This window comes from Spermophilus citellus (assembly GCF_964194105.1).
Source record: "Spermophilus citellus genome assembly, chromosome: 3".
NCBI classification, from domain to species: Eukaryota; Metazoa; Chordata; class Mammalia; order Rodentia; family Sciuridae; genus Spermophilus; species Spermophilus citellus.
In genome coordinates, this window is record NC_138184.1 from 88,843,009 (window position 1) to 88,859,916 (window position 16,908).

Below are 16,908 nucleotides of genomic sequence, written 5' to 3' on the forward strand. Positions count from 1 at the left end.
CTCTCCAACATGGTTGCAGAAATATAAATAGGATCCTGCCCAGGAATATCCAGCTTGTTGGATCTGCTGCTGGGATCTGAGAGGCTGTGCCTACCTGGAGGACCAGTTTTTTCTAATTTGCACAAAACTGTGGTATGGACCTGACATAGCCCTGAGAGGAACTGTGCAGGTGACCTGAAACTGGGTTTCCCAGAGATGGAGATACCCCCCGCTGCACCAAATCACCTGTATCCTGCTACAAAAAGAGTTCTGTGCTGTTCCATCCTGTGCTCCCGACTTTTCACACAATCTTAGCTCATAGCAGGCACTTAGGACGTCCTTGGTAAATAGGAAAATGATTAAGGGGGCTGGTCCTCAGCTTGTTTGTCCTCTGATTCTTTTTTTTTTTTTTTTTTTTTTGTACTGTGGATTGAACCAGGGATTTACCACTGAACTATATCCCCAGTCCTTTTAATTTTTAATTTTAAGAGAGGGTCTCACTAAGTTGTTGAGGGTCTTCCTAAATTGCTGATTCTAGCCTCAAACTGGTAATCCTGCTGCTTCAGCCTCCAGAGTCATTGATATTACAGGTGTGGGCCTCTGTGCCTGGTGGAGGTGGGATGGTGGGATGGGGGTGGGTTATCATTTTTTCTCCTGCTGTTCTTTCAGTGTAGGTAGCACCTAATTGGTCCAACTACTTGGCATGGATTTTGGTTTTCTACCTAGATCTTGACAGTGGGGTCAGTGACCAGTAACACTAAAAATATATGCCTCTGGTAAGATTGCTGCCTAGTTAGTACAGGTGACCTGAGACTGGATACAGCTGACACTGGTGCTGGCCACATGATATTCTTAAATCTCTCCTGCCTGTTCCATGTGCTCATCCCCCATCTTCTAAGTGCTTCTCCAGCTCTGGTTCTTTGGAGGACTGTCCCTGAGCTCCAGGAGCCTCCTCACCTGTGGGGGGAGGAAGCTAGAAGGTCCTGGGAATTGTGCAGCCCAGAAAGGCCCCTGGCTGATGACCAACTGATATGGGAAAGTGAAGGGCCTTGCTTCAAGACTGCAAAAACTCTCAAGTGAAGTGTTTTTTCTATTTTTGATTATTTTGTTTATTGTGGTAATTTATACATAATGTAAAAATTACCATTTTAATCATTTGGGAGGTGTGCTAGGGATTGAACCCAGGGCCTTGTGCATTCTAAGCACATGGTTTACCACTGAGCTGTACCCCCGGCCCCATTTTAAACATTTTTTAGCATGCAGTCAAGTGACATTAAGTATCTTCACATTATTATACAAACCATTTCCACCAATGCAAGTAGAAAGCATCCATTTCCAGAATCCACCATCCATTTCCAGAACTTTTCCCCAGTCCCCATTGAACTCCTTAGCCTCCAATTTGTGTCTCTATGAAATCTGACTACTCTAGGGACCTCGTGTAAGTGGATTCACACGACCTTAGTTGAAGGGTGATTTTCATGCTAGTCTTCCCTTAGTGATCAAGTCAAGGTCAGAACCTCTCTGTACTCCTGCTTGGCTTCTTCTCCACAGTACTCCTTGGTCTATTAATCAGTTTTTCCTAGGAGCACTCCATAAAAAATCATCAAGGGGCTCAGGTTGTAGCTCAGTGGTTGAGTGCTTGCCTCGCACGTGTGAGGCACTGGGTTCGATATTCAGCACCACATACATAAATAAATAAAATAAAGATTTCTTTTAAAAAATTATATCAAGACACTGTATGTATTTTTTTTTTTTTCTGTTCCCCCCTTGGGTACTGGGGATTGAACCCAGGGCCTCACACATGCTGAGCATGGTTCTGCCTCTGAGCAATACCCCCAGCTTGGCTATACTGGTTTTATTCTCTTTCTCTGTCTCCCTCCACCCCAGTAGGCTTTGATTGAAGGACAGAGAACTTCCACAGTGTATCTTCCTGCCTTATCCAAGGTTCTTTGGTTGCAAGTAGAAAGCATCTCATGCTCTCCAAAAGGGGAAATTTATTAAAGGATATAGAGTGTTTTATGGAGGCCAAGCACAGGAAATTCAACTAGTGTTTATAAGGAACTGGACTCTGAGACTGGAAAACTGTCAGCAAAGCATATTCTCTCTCTCTCTCTCTCTCTCTCTCTCTCTCTCTCTCTCTGCCCTGTTCTTCCTCCCCACATTTCTCTGCATGTTTCCTTCATCTTTCTCATTCTACCATCAACTTTCCCATGCTCATGGTAGAAAATGGCTGCTCTCTGGGTCATTTTGGTTCCAACTTCACACAAAAATTGACCATTTTCAAATTCCAGTCCCAAATTCCTAATTGGCCCAGCTGGGGTTCTGGAGTCTGTCCCGGCCAGCCATGCCACTGACACTATGGTTCTCCTTGGGAAGTCTTCCTCTCCTCCTCAGGCATCTGGCCAGCAGCCCCAGCCAGCTTTTACCCTGGTACAAACTGTCCCTTGGCTTGTGTCCCTGTCTAGAGCCGCCCTGCCACCTGCTGAGTGGTACCTCATGGTCTAGAACCCCCATCCCCCCAGGCCAGGATACCACACTGAGCCTAGGGAACTGAACATCACACTGCAGTCCCACAGGGCAAGGCACCCTTTCCCAGCCCCTGATCAGACTCGGCTCAGAGGAAGCAAAAACTGCCCCATTGAGAAGCATCTGGCCTCCATCTTATCTGCATCAGCAGGCTGGCTGGAAGGGCAGGTTGCAAGTCTATACCATTAGTCTTTCCGTGAGATCAGAGTCTGGTGGCATTTTTCACAAACCCTGAGTAGGTGGCTTGGACTTGCCACTCCCCAGCACACCACCTCTGAGGGCTCTGGCCCCAAATACCCTTCTAGTAATCACTTGTCAGATCTGAATGCCTAGAATTTGTTTGGACTCCTCTCAAAAACCTTGTTTACAGCGTGGAGTGCAGAGAGTTGCCTGGGTAATCTGGGGTGAGAGGGACTCCCCCACATGCCGCAGACAAATGTTCCCTTGGGGAGGTGTGGTCCTGTGCACATTTTCCTGGCCCCAGAGTTTTGGCTTGAGGCCTGGATGCACACACAGCCCTGGCAGGGAACCCTGGGATTTCATCCAATGCCTGCTGAGTTGTCCAGCTCCAGGGGGCGCCAGTCACACTGTCATCCATTCCTGAGAACAAGGCAGAAAACAAAGAGAGAGTGTGTGTGTGTTGGAAGGGGGGCGGGTCTCCTGGAATGGAGCAACCAGGGCTCAACTTTCCCAGAAGTAGAAGGACAGACCCACCTGTAAGGACCAGCAAAAGACTCCACTGCATACAATGGACAATGGTGGAGACAACCCAAGTATCTGTCAACGGATGGATGAATAAACAAAATACAGTCTGCCTATACAATAGGATATTATTTGGCTATAAGATGGAATGAAGTTCTGATACATGCTACAACATGGATGATCCTTGAAAACATGATGCTAAGTGAAGGAATCCAGATACAAAAGGACACTATTTTGATTCTGTGCATTTGAAATGCACAGATCCACAGATAGAAAATTAGCAGGGGCTGTGGCTGGGGCTCAGTGGTAGAGCGCTTGGTGAGGCGCTGGGTCTGATTGTTAGCACCACATAAAAATAAATAAATAAAAATAAAGGTAATGTGTTCAACTACACCTAAAAAAATATTAAAAATAAAAAGAGGGCTGGGGATGTGGCTCAAGCGGTAGCGCGCTCGCCTGGCATGCGTGCGGCCCGGGTTCAATCCTCAGCACCGCATACAAACAAAGATGGTTGTGTCTGCCAAAAAACTAAAATAAATAAATAAATAAATTCTCTCTCCCTCTCCCCCCTCTCCGGCTCTCTTCCTCTCCTCTCTCTTAAAAAAAAAATAATAAAATAAAAAATAAAAATAAAAAGAGAAAGAAGATTAGTGGGTACCAGGGGATGGGAGAGAGGAATAATAGCTAAGGGATACAGGGTTTCTGTTTGAAGTGATTTTGTTTTCAAATTGACTGTGGTGATGGTTGCACAACTCTGTTTTTTCGGGGGGATACTGGAGATTGAACCCAGAGTTGCTTAACTACTGAGCCACATTCCCAGCTTTTTAAAATTTTTTATTTAGAGACAGGGTCTTGCTTAGTTGCTTAAGGCTTCACTAAATTGCTGAGGCTGGCTTTGAATTTGCGATCCTCTTGCTCAGCCTCCAGAGACTTTGGGATTATAGGCGTGCACCCCTGCTCCCAGCAGTTGCACAACTCTTTGAATAGACTAAAAACCATTTGACTGTTCACTTTGAATGAATATTGTGATATATGAATTATATCTCAATAAAGCTATTTTTTTTTTTTTACGTCTCCCATGCAGAATGAGCGCCCTCTGGGGGCTTGCAGACATCCAGAGCGAGTCACAGACCAGTTTTGTTTGTTGTGCTAGAGATTAGACCCTGGAGCTGGTCATGGTGATGCAAACCTGTAATCTCAGGGGCTCCGGAGGCTGAGACAGGAGGATTCCGAGTTCAAAGCCAGTCTCAGCAAAAATGAGGTGCTAAGCAACTCAGTGAGACCCTGTCTCTAAATATAAAATAGGGTTGGGGATGTGGCTCCTTGGCCAAGTGTCCCTGGTACCCCTACCCTCCCCCAAAAAAGAGATTAGACGCTGGGCCAATTGTGTGCTAAACAGGTGCCATACACTAAGCCACATCCCCAGTGCTTTTTTTTTTTTTTTTTAGATATCTGCTAAAAATTAGAGATATGCCAAACAAGGGTGACACAAAGTTCAGTCAGGTTTAGTTTTTGAGACATTGTCTCACTAGTGTCCTAGAGAGGCCTCAAACTTGTAGTCCTCCTGCTTTAGCCTCTTGAGTTACTGGGATTACAGGGATGGGTCACTTGCACCTGGCTCCCAATCCTCTTTCTTCAAACAAACGAACTTTAGAGACATTCCTTCTTTAAATTGGTCAGCAAGATGCATCAAACAATGTCTGCAGGGATAAACTGGTGGAGAGTACAGTGCTTGAAATTAGTTGTTAGGCAAAGCAATAAAACTCAAATATCATTCCAAGGAAAAATCACAGCCTCCCTTGCAATTAAATAAATGAAAGTTGAAATTACTCTGCCATACCATTACATACTGTCTAGACTAAGAAAAGTGTGTAAAAATTATGGCCTGTGATACTGGCTCACTGTGGGATAGGAGACAACATTACATACAGCTAGCCATCCTTATAATTAGGTAAATCCTCCTTGAACCGGTGGAACTATGGTAGGGCCATTTTCTGATTGAGGAATGTCACTTAATGACTACTATTTATTTAACATATAACTGGTATGAGACAGAGTACTTGGCGTGTTACATATTTTTTTAAAAATTCTACTTCACACAATCCTATGAAGCTGGTAGGTATTGTAATCCTCAATTTGAAAATCAGCAGACTAACAGGTTCACTTACATTAGGTAACATGTTCAGAGCAAAAGCAGTAAGGAGGTGCCAATATTTACTCTCATACCTCCTAACCTGGGAAGGCCTGCCACCAACTTCGCCCCCATTTCACAAACTGCCTTCAAAGAAAAAGTACAGTTGGGTAGGGGAAGACATTTTTGCAAAAAAATATACATATGAACGCAATTGTTACACATTATTACAGAAGGAACTATCGGAAAATGCATATAGGAAACAATGTAAAGTTGGGCTTGGCACATACATAGTAGGCACTCATCACAAGATCGGTATAAAAAAGGAATTTGGGCCGGCACGATGGCACGCGTCTTTTATCCCAGCAGAGGCTGGGGCAGGAGGATACGGAGTTCAAAGCCAGCCTCAGCAACTTAGGGAGACCCTAAGCAACTCTGTGAGAACTTGTCTCTAAATAAAATATTTAAAAGGGCTGGGGATATGGCTCAGTGGTAAAGCGGCCCTGGGTTCAATGCCCAGTACCATTAAAAAAAAAAAAAAAGAATTTGGCCATTATGTGGGGAACATATCTGTAAACCCAGCGGTTTGGGAGGCTGATCAATTTGGCGAGACTGTCTCAAAATAAAACAAAAGGGCTGGGGACGTAGCTCAGTGGAAGAGCGCTAAATGTTATTATCAAAAAAAGTAAAATTATAAAACAAAAACACAATTCGGTGGAATAGTACTGTCACTTTAAAAGTCAGAGGCGGGTGAAGAGAGCAAGTCCGAGGGTTATGAAACTGACGTCACTAGTTTCGAGCTTATTTAAATGAGCATGCGTAAAGCTCGCGCCCTAGCCTCCGCCACGTTCCTGTGTTCAGTGCGCGTGCGCCTCCTGAAGCCAGTGAGGTCTGTAGGCTCCGCCCTCCATTTGAATGGGCGGAGACAGTCGCGTGGGTTCGGCGGACCCACATTCTTCCGCTCAATGAACCAGCCTCGCCTCTTTACGCATGCGCTCCCACTAGACTGAGAGGTTCCTGAGTGGCAGCTAGAGTTGCGCCTGCGCTTTGGATCTCCCTGCCGGAAGTAGGTGGGGCCGCGTTCCAACGTCTATAGGGCGGAAGAGGAAAGCGCGGCAGAGGCTCCTCCTGCCCTGTGTGGGGACTGGAACTGTTGCAAATTCCCTCCTGCAGAATTGCCAAACCTGGAAACGTAAAGGCCGAGAAACTTTTCCATTGAAACAAAGTTTTGCAGAATTATTATCATTGTCTATATGCATGTTAAGTTTTTTTAAGGGAGAGGGAAGGTTTTTTTTTTTTCAAAGTGTTCCTTTTCCTCATGAATTCTTGTATTTCTAGAAGACTTTGAGACTCAGTAAAACACTTTGTCAATCCCCAATACCAAAAGCGAAAAAAAAGGGAAAATACTGCATGCTTCCATGCGCCCAGGTAGAAAACAAATATAAATAACAAAACAGAAGCAGGTACTCAACCCACATGAACACATACTCTAGTCTGGAAGACGTTGGGAAGATTTCTCGAGCCAGGAAAGAAAAGTCTGCGCAGAGTTATGTGTGGTTTTGTGTCCTACAGGCTGTAAATACTTTGAGGTCCATTGTGTTGGTCCATTAACATTTTTCTATAAACAGCTGAAGCATCTACTTTGTGTATCTGTACCTTGCTGAATGCTGGACATTCCCAACATGAATATAAAGAGTTCACAGAGCCGGCTGGTGTTGTGGCTTCGTGGTAGAGTGCTCGCCTAGTATGCTTGAGGCCCTGAGTTCCATCCTCAGCACTACATAAATATAAAGATATTGTGTCCACCTAAAACTATAAAAATAAATTATAAAAAAAAAAAAAAGAGAATCTTGTTCACAGAGAACAAGGACCCTGTGGTTGTATAGGAATGACCTGGGTAAGGTCTTAGAGGAAGGTGTGGCAGCAGAGACTGGATTAAATGGTAGGATGACATAAAAGAACATAAAGTTAAGGTCCTAAAAGTACAATGGAGCTAGAAAAGGGGAAGGAAGGTCTAGGCCCCAGCTGAAGAAAGTTATTTGGATGCAAGCAAAGTGGTCAGAAGCCACGTAGTTTTTTGAGGGGATTTCTTTTGTTTTGAGTTGGGGTCATGCTATGTTGTTCAGGGTAGTCTCAAACTCCTGGACTCAAGGGATGCTCTTGTCTCAGCCTCCTGAGTGCAGAGACTACAGGTGCATGCCCCTGTGCCCCCCCCTTTCAATTTGTTTTCTTGAACATGCTGTGAAGGAAGGAAAAGAGTGCTTTTTAAAAATATTTATTTTTTAGTTATAGGTGGGCACAATATCTTTATTTTTTAATTTTATTTTTATGTGGTGCTGAGAATCGAACCCCAGTGCCTTACGCATGCTAGGCAAGCACTCTACCACTGAGCCACAGCCCCAGCCCAAAAGAGATATTTTTTAGGCCAAGATGACCTAGTAAAATAGGGAGACGTTGGAGAACTGTTTAAGAAAGTCTTCAGCTGCTCCATTCTTGGGCCAAGAAACCTCCATCCAGGCCATGAGTTATAAATTTCAAAAAGCTGAACGAAAAGGAATGGGGATTCTTAAGTACCCTGAAGAAGTCACTCAGGCATTCTATGGGAGAAAAGCTTTTCTCATTTGGGTAGATGATATCTCCCTAAATTATTTTCTCCTTAAGAGGCAGAGCTGGGGCTGAGGATATAGCTCAGGTGGTAGACTGCTTGCCTTGCATGCACAAGGCCCTGGGTTTGATCCCCAGCAACAAAAAAACCAACCAAACAAAAAGAGGCAGAGCCTAAGAAATGTCCTTGGCCAAGAATGAACATACTGGGCTGGGACTGGGGCTCAGCGGTAGAGCACTTGCCTGGCATGTGTGAGGCACGGAGTTCGATTCTCAGCACCATATATAACTAAATAAAATGTGGGGCTGGGGATGTGGCTCAGGCGGTGGCGCGCTTGCCTGGCATGCCTGCGGCCCGGGTTCGATCCCCAGCACCACATACAAAACAAGGATGTTGTGTCTGCCCATAACTAAAAAATAAATATTAAAATTCTCTCTCTCCCTCTCTCACTCTCTTTAAAATAAATAAATAAATAAATAAAATGTCTATGAACAACTAAAAAAAAAAGAATGGACATGCTGTGAAAAGAATGAGCTGAGCTCTTTTATAGATAACTCATAAATTGCACGGGTTCACACACACACATACACACACACACACAGACACACACGAAATCCTTAAATGGATTAAAAGCCCTCTATTCAATACATTGCTCCCTGCAGAGCCTGCTTTATGGGCATGTGACCTGTGTGGTCCCATACTTTTGTTTTGCATTACCCAACGAATTATGTAGTTAGTCCTGCCTCTCACCTTCCAAAAGGCTCCACATCATAACACCATTATCTTGGGGTTTAGAAGTTGAACATGCTGGGGTCACAAACATTCTGATCATAGTAGAAGGTGATCCAGGGATTAGTAACAGTAGGAAGCCACCACAGTAATACTGGTGGGATAGGAAAAGATGGTGCAGCCAGAGGTCAGGTCAGAGTACTTGAAGGAGGCTATCATGATGGCAGGCCTGCTCAGGCATCTCAGCCAAAAATGATTCTGGAAATACTGTCCAAAGCAAAGAGAAATGGAGAGGTACTCCCAGCATCTTCCCTTCCTGCCTTCCAGCCTCCAGCCAGTGCCTTCCAGGGACTGAGCCCAGCAGGAAGCCTGGAAAAACTCTTCCTGCATGTCCCTTATCTTGGGACACAGAGCAGGCAGGTGTGTCATATAGGTAAATGACAAATACAGTAAATATATATCCATTGAGTAAGTAGTTACTGAGTACCAGAAACCATGGTACATGCTGGGCTGCACATCCTTGATCAAAATAGATAAGGGCCCAGGTTTAAGATAAGAATTGTTTCAGGACCTCAATGAGAAATGTAAACCACAGGAAGACACAGGTCTCAAAAGTAGGTCACAGTAATTTTTTACCGTTTCCCTAACCAATTAAAATGCTGTTATTGGCATATGTTAAGTTAACCAAAGTGCTTTCCAGAGAGAAGCAGCTCCTTCGAACCCCAGGGCACTCTACCACTGAGCTACATCCCAGTCCTTTTTATTTTTTATTTTTAAGACAGGGGTCTTGCTGAGTTACTGAGCCTCCCCAGTCACTGGCATCACAGTTGTGCTGTTACCACACCCAGCTTACTGTATTATCTTTGTCAAGGGAAGTACTTGCAGGTTTGGAGTTAGGAGTTCATTTATTTTTGGTATAATTACAGGATACATTCAGGGATACATTCTTTCCTCCATTCTCCTTTTCTTCTTTTCTTTCTTGATGCTGGAGATTGGATCCAGGGCTTGTATATTCTAGGCAGGTGCTCTACCACTGAGCTGTACCCCAGCCCCAAGGATGCATTCTGGGCTTTTTGGTTTATTTAAAAATTCTTGAACTATCCATTGATCCCCCAAAGGGAATGAGAGACACTTGGTACAAAGCCATCCTTTTTGGTTTATTTAGTTGTACATGGACACAATATTTTATTTATTTTTATGTGGTGGCTCAGGATTTAACCCTATGCCTCACCATGCAAGGCTAGTGCTCTACCACTGAGGTACAACCATTGCCTTTATTTTGTATTTAAGATGGGGTCTCATTATGTTGCCCAGACTGGCCTTGAACTCCCTGTCTCAACCTATCCTCCTACCTCAGCCTCTTGAGTAGCAGGCATTACAGGTACATGCCATTGATCCTGGCTTAGGAATCTTTCTTTTTTTTTTTTTTTTTTTGAAACGGTTTCACTAAGTTGCTGACATTGACTTCAATGTGTGATCCTTCTGTCTCAGCCTCCTGAGTAGCTGGGATTAAAGATGTGTACCACAGGGACTGGTGAGACTTGTTCTTGTAAGTTATTTGGGGTTAGAGAGTGATAGTTATACATAAAAAATTTTAATTGGCTTTCTGAAATCTGGGCAGCAATAACAGTAACAAAAGCTATGGATTTCATTCATCACTCAAGGTATTAAACCTAAATCTAAACCATGAATAAGAAAATCTCATGTACTATTTTATGTATCATTCCAAAGGACTGTAGAAAAAGTCTGTTCACATGTAGTATACTGTATCAGTTAGCTTTTGCTGTGAAACAAACAATAACTTATTGTGAGGTGTATACAGCAGTAAACATTCCTTTAATTTACTCTTTTGTGGGCTGGATGTTCTCAGCCAGCCTTGGCAAGGATGGATTTGTACCAAGTGTCTCTCATTCCCTTTTGGGGATCAATGGACAGTTCAGGAATATTCTCATCGCAATGGCAAATGAGCAAGACAGCGAGCATTGTCATTCAAGTGCTTTTGATACCTTTGGCCAAAAAAAAGTTATATGACCAAATCCCAAACTAAGAAGTAGCAAAGCAAACACATTAGAAATAAACTTAGCTATAAGCTTCTACATTGCAGTGCACCAGCATATCTAGGTGGCTGTTATTCTTTGATGCTTGGTTTCATCATCTTAAAAATACACACTTATCACATTTGCCTCTCAGGATTGTTATGAGGATTAAATGAAGTAGTGTTTGTGGAAGCATGTTGTGAACAGTTAACTGCTGTTCACATTAAAGTGTGTGGGAAATGTCCTGGTGGTATTTGCTCTGCTGTCAAACACAGAGGAGAGCCAAGAGGCTTTAGTTTGCTGCAGTCTTTCAAGTGCTTTTTTCTGGCAAGTGGGACTTCTCTCCCCAGTGAAAACCAGCCCACTGTCAACTTTGATTGTTTTTTTTTTTTTCTTAAGAGAGAGTGAGAGAGGAGAGAGAGAGAGAGAGAGAGAGAGAGAGAGAGAGAGAGAGAGAGAGAGAGAGAATTTTTAATATTTATTTTTTAGTTCTTGGCAGACACAACATCTTTGTTGGTATGAGGTGCTGAGGATCGAACCCGGGCCGCATGCATGCCAGGCGAGTGCGCTACCGCTTGAGCCACATCCCCAGCCCCTGCTTTGATTGTTTTTAAACTACCAACAAAATGAAATATGCTTTTCAGAGATAATTCAAAGAGGCAAAAGGTTTGGATTCTCTCAAGGTGTGTGAACACAATTTGATGTTACCTGAGAGGTTAGAGAGGGGAAAGAAGCCTGCATCCAAGTTAGATTTCAGGAGAAAAATACAGGGATGTCCCTGCAGCGTTGTTCCTGGAAATCCCAACCTGGAAATGACCCAAATGTTTATCACTGAGAGTGTGAGGGTCTCACTGTGTACTCTACACACAACAGAGTCATAGCTGTGGGAAGAATGACTCGTAGTTACATGCAGCAGTAGATGGACCTAATTGTAGTAATGCTGAGTGCAAGAAGAAAGGTGTACACACCTGTGATTTTCTTTTTTAATGTTTATGTTGGAAAAAAAGAAAGTATATTTAGAATTAGACAGCTGGACTCTGTTTAGATGATCCCAATTTTGTTGGCAACCTCCAAAGCATCATAATCAGGAGCCAGTCGAACATATACCTTTTTCTCTCCATCAGGCCTGATCAGGGTGTTAACCTTGGCCACATCAATGTCATAGAGCTTTTTACAGCTTGTTTGATCTGGTGTTTGTTGGCCTTGACATCCACAATAAATACAAGTGTGCTGTTGTCTTCAGTCTTCTTCATGGCTGACTCGGTGGTCAGAGGGAATTTGATGATGGCATAGAGGTCAAACTTGTTTTCCTGGGGGCGCTCTTCAGAGGATATTTGGGCTGCCTCCGGAGCCACAATGTCTTGGGTCAACGGAAGGTAGGTGACGCCTGGATCTTCTTTTTTTGACTGTGGACACCCTTCAACACTGCTTTCTTGGCTTTCAAAGCTTTTGCTTTGGCTTCAGCTTTGGGAGGGGCAGGAGCTTCCTTCTTAGCTTTCGGTGCCATCTTGGTGAAAAGGCACACCTGTGATTTTTCATTTATAAAAGTTCCAAACAACAGCAACAGGGATGGGGATGTGGCTCAAGCGGTAGCGCGCTCGCCTGGCATGCGTGCGACCCGGGTCGATCCTCAGCACCACATACCAACAAAGATGTTGTGTCCACCAATAACTAAAAAATAAATATTAAAAAAATTCTCTCTCTCTCTCTCTCTCTCTCTCTCTCTCTCTCCCCCCCCCATCACTCTCTCTTAAAAAAAAAAAAAAAAAAAAAAAAAGAAAAGAAAGAAAAATGTAGAATCCTTCCCTTCTTTAATATGCTGGGTTTCATTCCATCCCCAGTGCCAGTTCTGGTTAAGGGCATGTGTCAGTTCTAGGTTCCCAGGTAACATTTAGCCAAAGCACCTTCCTCCATTCCCTCTCTCCTCAATAAATTAAAAAAAAAAAAAAAGCAACAACAACAAAACAAGTCTAGGTTAAGTAGGCATGCAATTATAAGTGGTAAAACTGCAAAGAAAAGGGTCTGGGGGTAGTTCAGTGGTGCCATGTGTGTTTCGAGGCTAGAAAGTGAAGCCTCATACCTATTAGCAGTTATTCTTCTTACCTTCTTTCCTCTAGCCCCTGGCACTAGACTCTGCTTTATGCATCTCTGAATTTACCAAATCTGGACCTTTCATAGAAATTGAATTATATAGTATATGGTGTATGTTTGCGATTAGTGTCTTTCATTTTTCATGTTTTCAAGGTTTTTCCACATTGTGGTATGTATTAGTACATTATTATATTTTATGGCTGAATAATATTCCATTGTATGAAAGACAACTTTTGTTTATTTACTTATCAATTGATGAATATTGGGTTGTTTTTACTTTGGGACTAATATGGATAATGCCTCTCCAAGCGTTTATGTCCAATTTTTTGTGTGGATATATGCTTTTATTTCTTTTGGTATTTACCTAAGAGTGGAATTGAAGGGTCATATGGAAACTCTGTTTCACATTTTGAAGAACTGCCAAATAGTGTTCCAAAGTGGCTGTACTATTTTACATTCCAATCAGTAATATACATGGATCTTAATTTTTCTACATTTGTGATTGTTTTTCTTTTCAACTTTAGACATCCTAATAGGTATGAAATAGTAACTCACTATGATTTGGTTTGTATTTCCCTAATAACTAATGATATTGAACTCAGTATATATTGGTTAAATTCATGGATAACCATGTAAATTTCCAAATTAAATAGTCGTGGTACAATTTATTTTTTTATTTTTTGTACTGCGGGTTGAACTCAGGGGCACTCAACCACTGAGCCACATCCCCAGCCCTATTTTGTATTTTATTTAGAGACAGGGTCTCACTGAGTTGCTTAGCGCCTTGCTGTTGCTGAGGCTGGCTGTAAACTCGGGATCTTCCTGTCTCAGCCCCCAGAACTTCTGGAATTACAAGTATGCGCCACCATGCCTGGCCTATTAATTTATTTTTTCAATGCTGGGGATTTAACCCAAAAGCACTCTGTGATTGAGCTTCAGCATCAGCTCTTTTTTATTTTTTATTTTGAGACAGGGTCTAACTTAGTTGCAGAGGCTGGCCTCAGACTTGGGATCCTCCTGCCTCAGTCTCCTGAATGGCTGAGATTACAGGTGTGTGCCATTGTACCTGGCTATATTAGTTTTTAAAATTAATACTTTAGTTGTTTTCTAGTTGTAAAAGTAATACATACTCAAATGGTTTCCCCCCAAATCAGAGTAGAATCCACCTTATGGGGAGGGAGGGAGTCAGGCTCATGGGAACAGTGCTTTCTTCCTAACCTGGGTTATAGTACAGAGTACAGAGTTACTTTGTGATTATTGCCTAACCCATACATACAAATTGTATACACTTTTCTATATGCATGTTTTATGATCTCATTGTTGAAATTTTGGAAGGCAAATGTTTTGTTTTATTAAGGATAAGTTAACTTGAATTTTTTCCACCACCCAAGCATATTAGTTGTTTTTTCTGTGCTTTTTCTGGCAAGGGGAAAAAGAGTATTTGTTGCCTTTTGTTGGAGGAAAAAGAAATTTCAAGAAGTTGCCAGCAGGAGGCGCAATGAAACAGTAGTTAATCTTGCAGACCAAAAAGCAAACCAAAACAAAAACATAAAAAGCAGCCAACATTTACTTGGTCACTAGAAAATGTTTCTTGTGAAATTCCTAGCCATATCTGCCATTATACAAAATAATAAATGTGGTATAATTGAAGACCCATTAGACTTAATTCTTCAAATGCATCAAACAAAAGATAAAAACAGATACTTTTTTTTTTTTTTCTGCTTCTGCTTGATTGTTTCATCAAAATAATGGGTTTGGGAGGATACTGGAATTTTTGTGCCAACAGCAGATGAGAACAGCAAAGGTTTCTTCTTATAAATTTATCCCTCAGAATATTCTATGGCTTTTGAGATGAATTAGGAAGGTGTCAATTTCTAAACTTTTATCAAACACTTCCTTCATTTCATATCTGGTTGATAATGGCCTTTGGAGTTTGAGGGAGTTTTCATAATAGTAAAAAGACATTTAAATTTGGACACAAAGCTAAAAGAGGGATTATAATTCTCATCATAACTTTCATTAATATACATTTATTTGGAGCCAGGCATGGTGGTGCACACTTGTAATCCCAGCAACTCAGGTGGCTGAGACAGGAGGATTTCAAGTTCAAAGCCAGTCTCAGCAACTTGGAGAGGCCCTAAGCAATTTAGCAAACTTGTTTCAAAATAAAAAGGGCTGGAGATAGTGACAAAGCGCCCCTGAGTTCAATCCCTAGTACCAAAACCAAACCAAACCAAAACAAAACAAACCATTTATTTGGTGATGAATGAAACATGCTTTAGTATGGATCAATGCTATGATAAACATATATTTTATATATATGAAAGAAACCAGTCACAAAAAGCCATTATATTCTGCTTACTATGAAGTGTCTAGAATAGGCAAGTCCTTATAGACAGAAATAGTAGTGGCTAGTGGAAGGGTTCATGTGTATAGATTTGTTTGAAGGAGTGATAAAAGAGTTCTAGAATTGATAGCAGGAATGGCTCAACCTGTGAATATACCAAAAAACACTGAATTGTGTCTATCAAGATAAGGGGTGAGGGGCTGGGGGTGTGGCTCAAGCGGTATCAAGCTTGCCTAGCATGCGTGTGGCCTGGGTTCGAGCCTCAGCACCACATACAAACAAAGATGTGTCCGCCAAAAAAAAACCTAAAAAATAAATATTAAAAAATTCTCTCTCTCTCTTTAAAAAAATATAAGGGGTGAATTTAATGGTATATAAATGATATCTTAATTAACCTGTTACTTTATTTATTTATTTATTGATGCTAAGGATTGAACCCAAGACCTTGTACATGCAAGGCAAGCACTCTACCAATTGAGCTATATCCTCAGCCCTAAGTTGTTACTGTAAAAACATGTAAATGTCTTCAAAAGTTTTACAATCATGAAAAAGAAGGAAAGATTGAGACACTCTAGAGAGGACTAAGGAGACAGGGTACCTAAAGTCAGTGGGTGCACAGAAATTGTATTCTGGGACAGAAAAGGATGTTAGTGGAAAAACTGGTATAATCTGAGCAAAGACTGACATTTAGTTTATAATGATCTATGGATGTGAATTTCTTGTTTTTAAAAACTACCTTTGAGGGCTGGGGATGTGGCTCAAGCGGTAGCGCATGTGACCTGGGTTCCATCCTCAGCGCCATATACAAACAAAGATGTTGTGTCTGCCGATAACTAAAAAATAAATATTAAAAAAAATACTTTTAGAGAGGGGGCTGGGGTTGTAGCTCAGTGGTAGACCGCTTGCCTAGCATGTGTGAGGCCCTGGGTTCAATCCTCAACACCACATATAAATAAATAAAATAAAGGTATTGTGCCCACCTACAACTAAAAAAAATTTAAAAAATACTTTTAGAAATATCTTTATTTGGAATTCTCCTAAAGTTTATTTCAGTAAATTTCTCTTCTAACAGCTCAAATACTGGGCTGGGGATGTGGCTCAAGCGGCAGCGCGCTTGCCTGGCATGCGTGCGGCCGGGTTTCGATCCTCAGCACCACATACCAACAAAGATGTTGTGTCCGCCGAGAACTAAAAAATAAATATTAAAAATTCTCTCTCTCTCTCTGTCTCTTTCTCTCTCTCCCTCTCTCTTAAAAAAAAAAAAACAGCTCAAATACTTACATAGGAGAAGGACGTCTCGAGGGAAAACAGATCATTTAAACTTTGTTATTTAAGAAATAAAACCTAGCCTACAGAGTTCATGCTAGAATACCATTTCAAAAACAATGACTCATCCAACAAATAATAATAACAATATTAGAATGTTTAAGTCTAGTTAACTTCAAAGCACGAATGTGAATACTTAGATTTAGCTGATTCTCTGAGAGTTATAATAAATAAGATGATAACAACAGCAAAATGTTAAGTGGAAAGCAAATATCTACAGATCATTTCCTGGAAATTTAGTTTTGATTTGATAAATATACCATGGTTATGTCAACCATCAATGTTAGGTGAAGCTGGGTGTAGTATATATGGGAACTTTGTACTATCTTTACAGGCTTTTAGGTATATTTTTAAATATACCTAAATAAAATATTTATTTTAAAGAAAACATGAATATGTAAAGCCAATACTTTTTAGTGCTGGGGCTACATCCCCA

The 16,908-nt window shown here is 41.7% G+C and overlaps 1 long non-coding RNA gene and 1 pseudogene across 2 annotated transcripts in view; one reads left to right on the forward strand and one right to left on the reverse strand.

Moving 5' to 3' along the window:
- Window positions 1-16,908, forward strand: part of LOC308644292 — a 104,095-nt gene that overhangs the window by 84,271 nt on the left and 2,916 nt on the right. The window lies entirely within an intron of this gene.
- On the reverse strand, window positions 11,709-12,221 carry LOC308644825 (large ribosomal subunit protein uL23-like; annotated as a pseudogene). Its single transcript has one exon. The product of its transcript is annotated as a large ribosomal subunit protein uL23-like (transcript).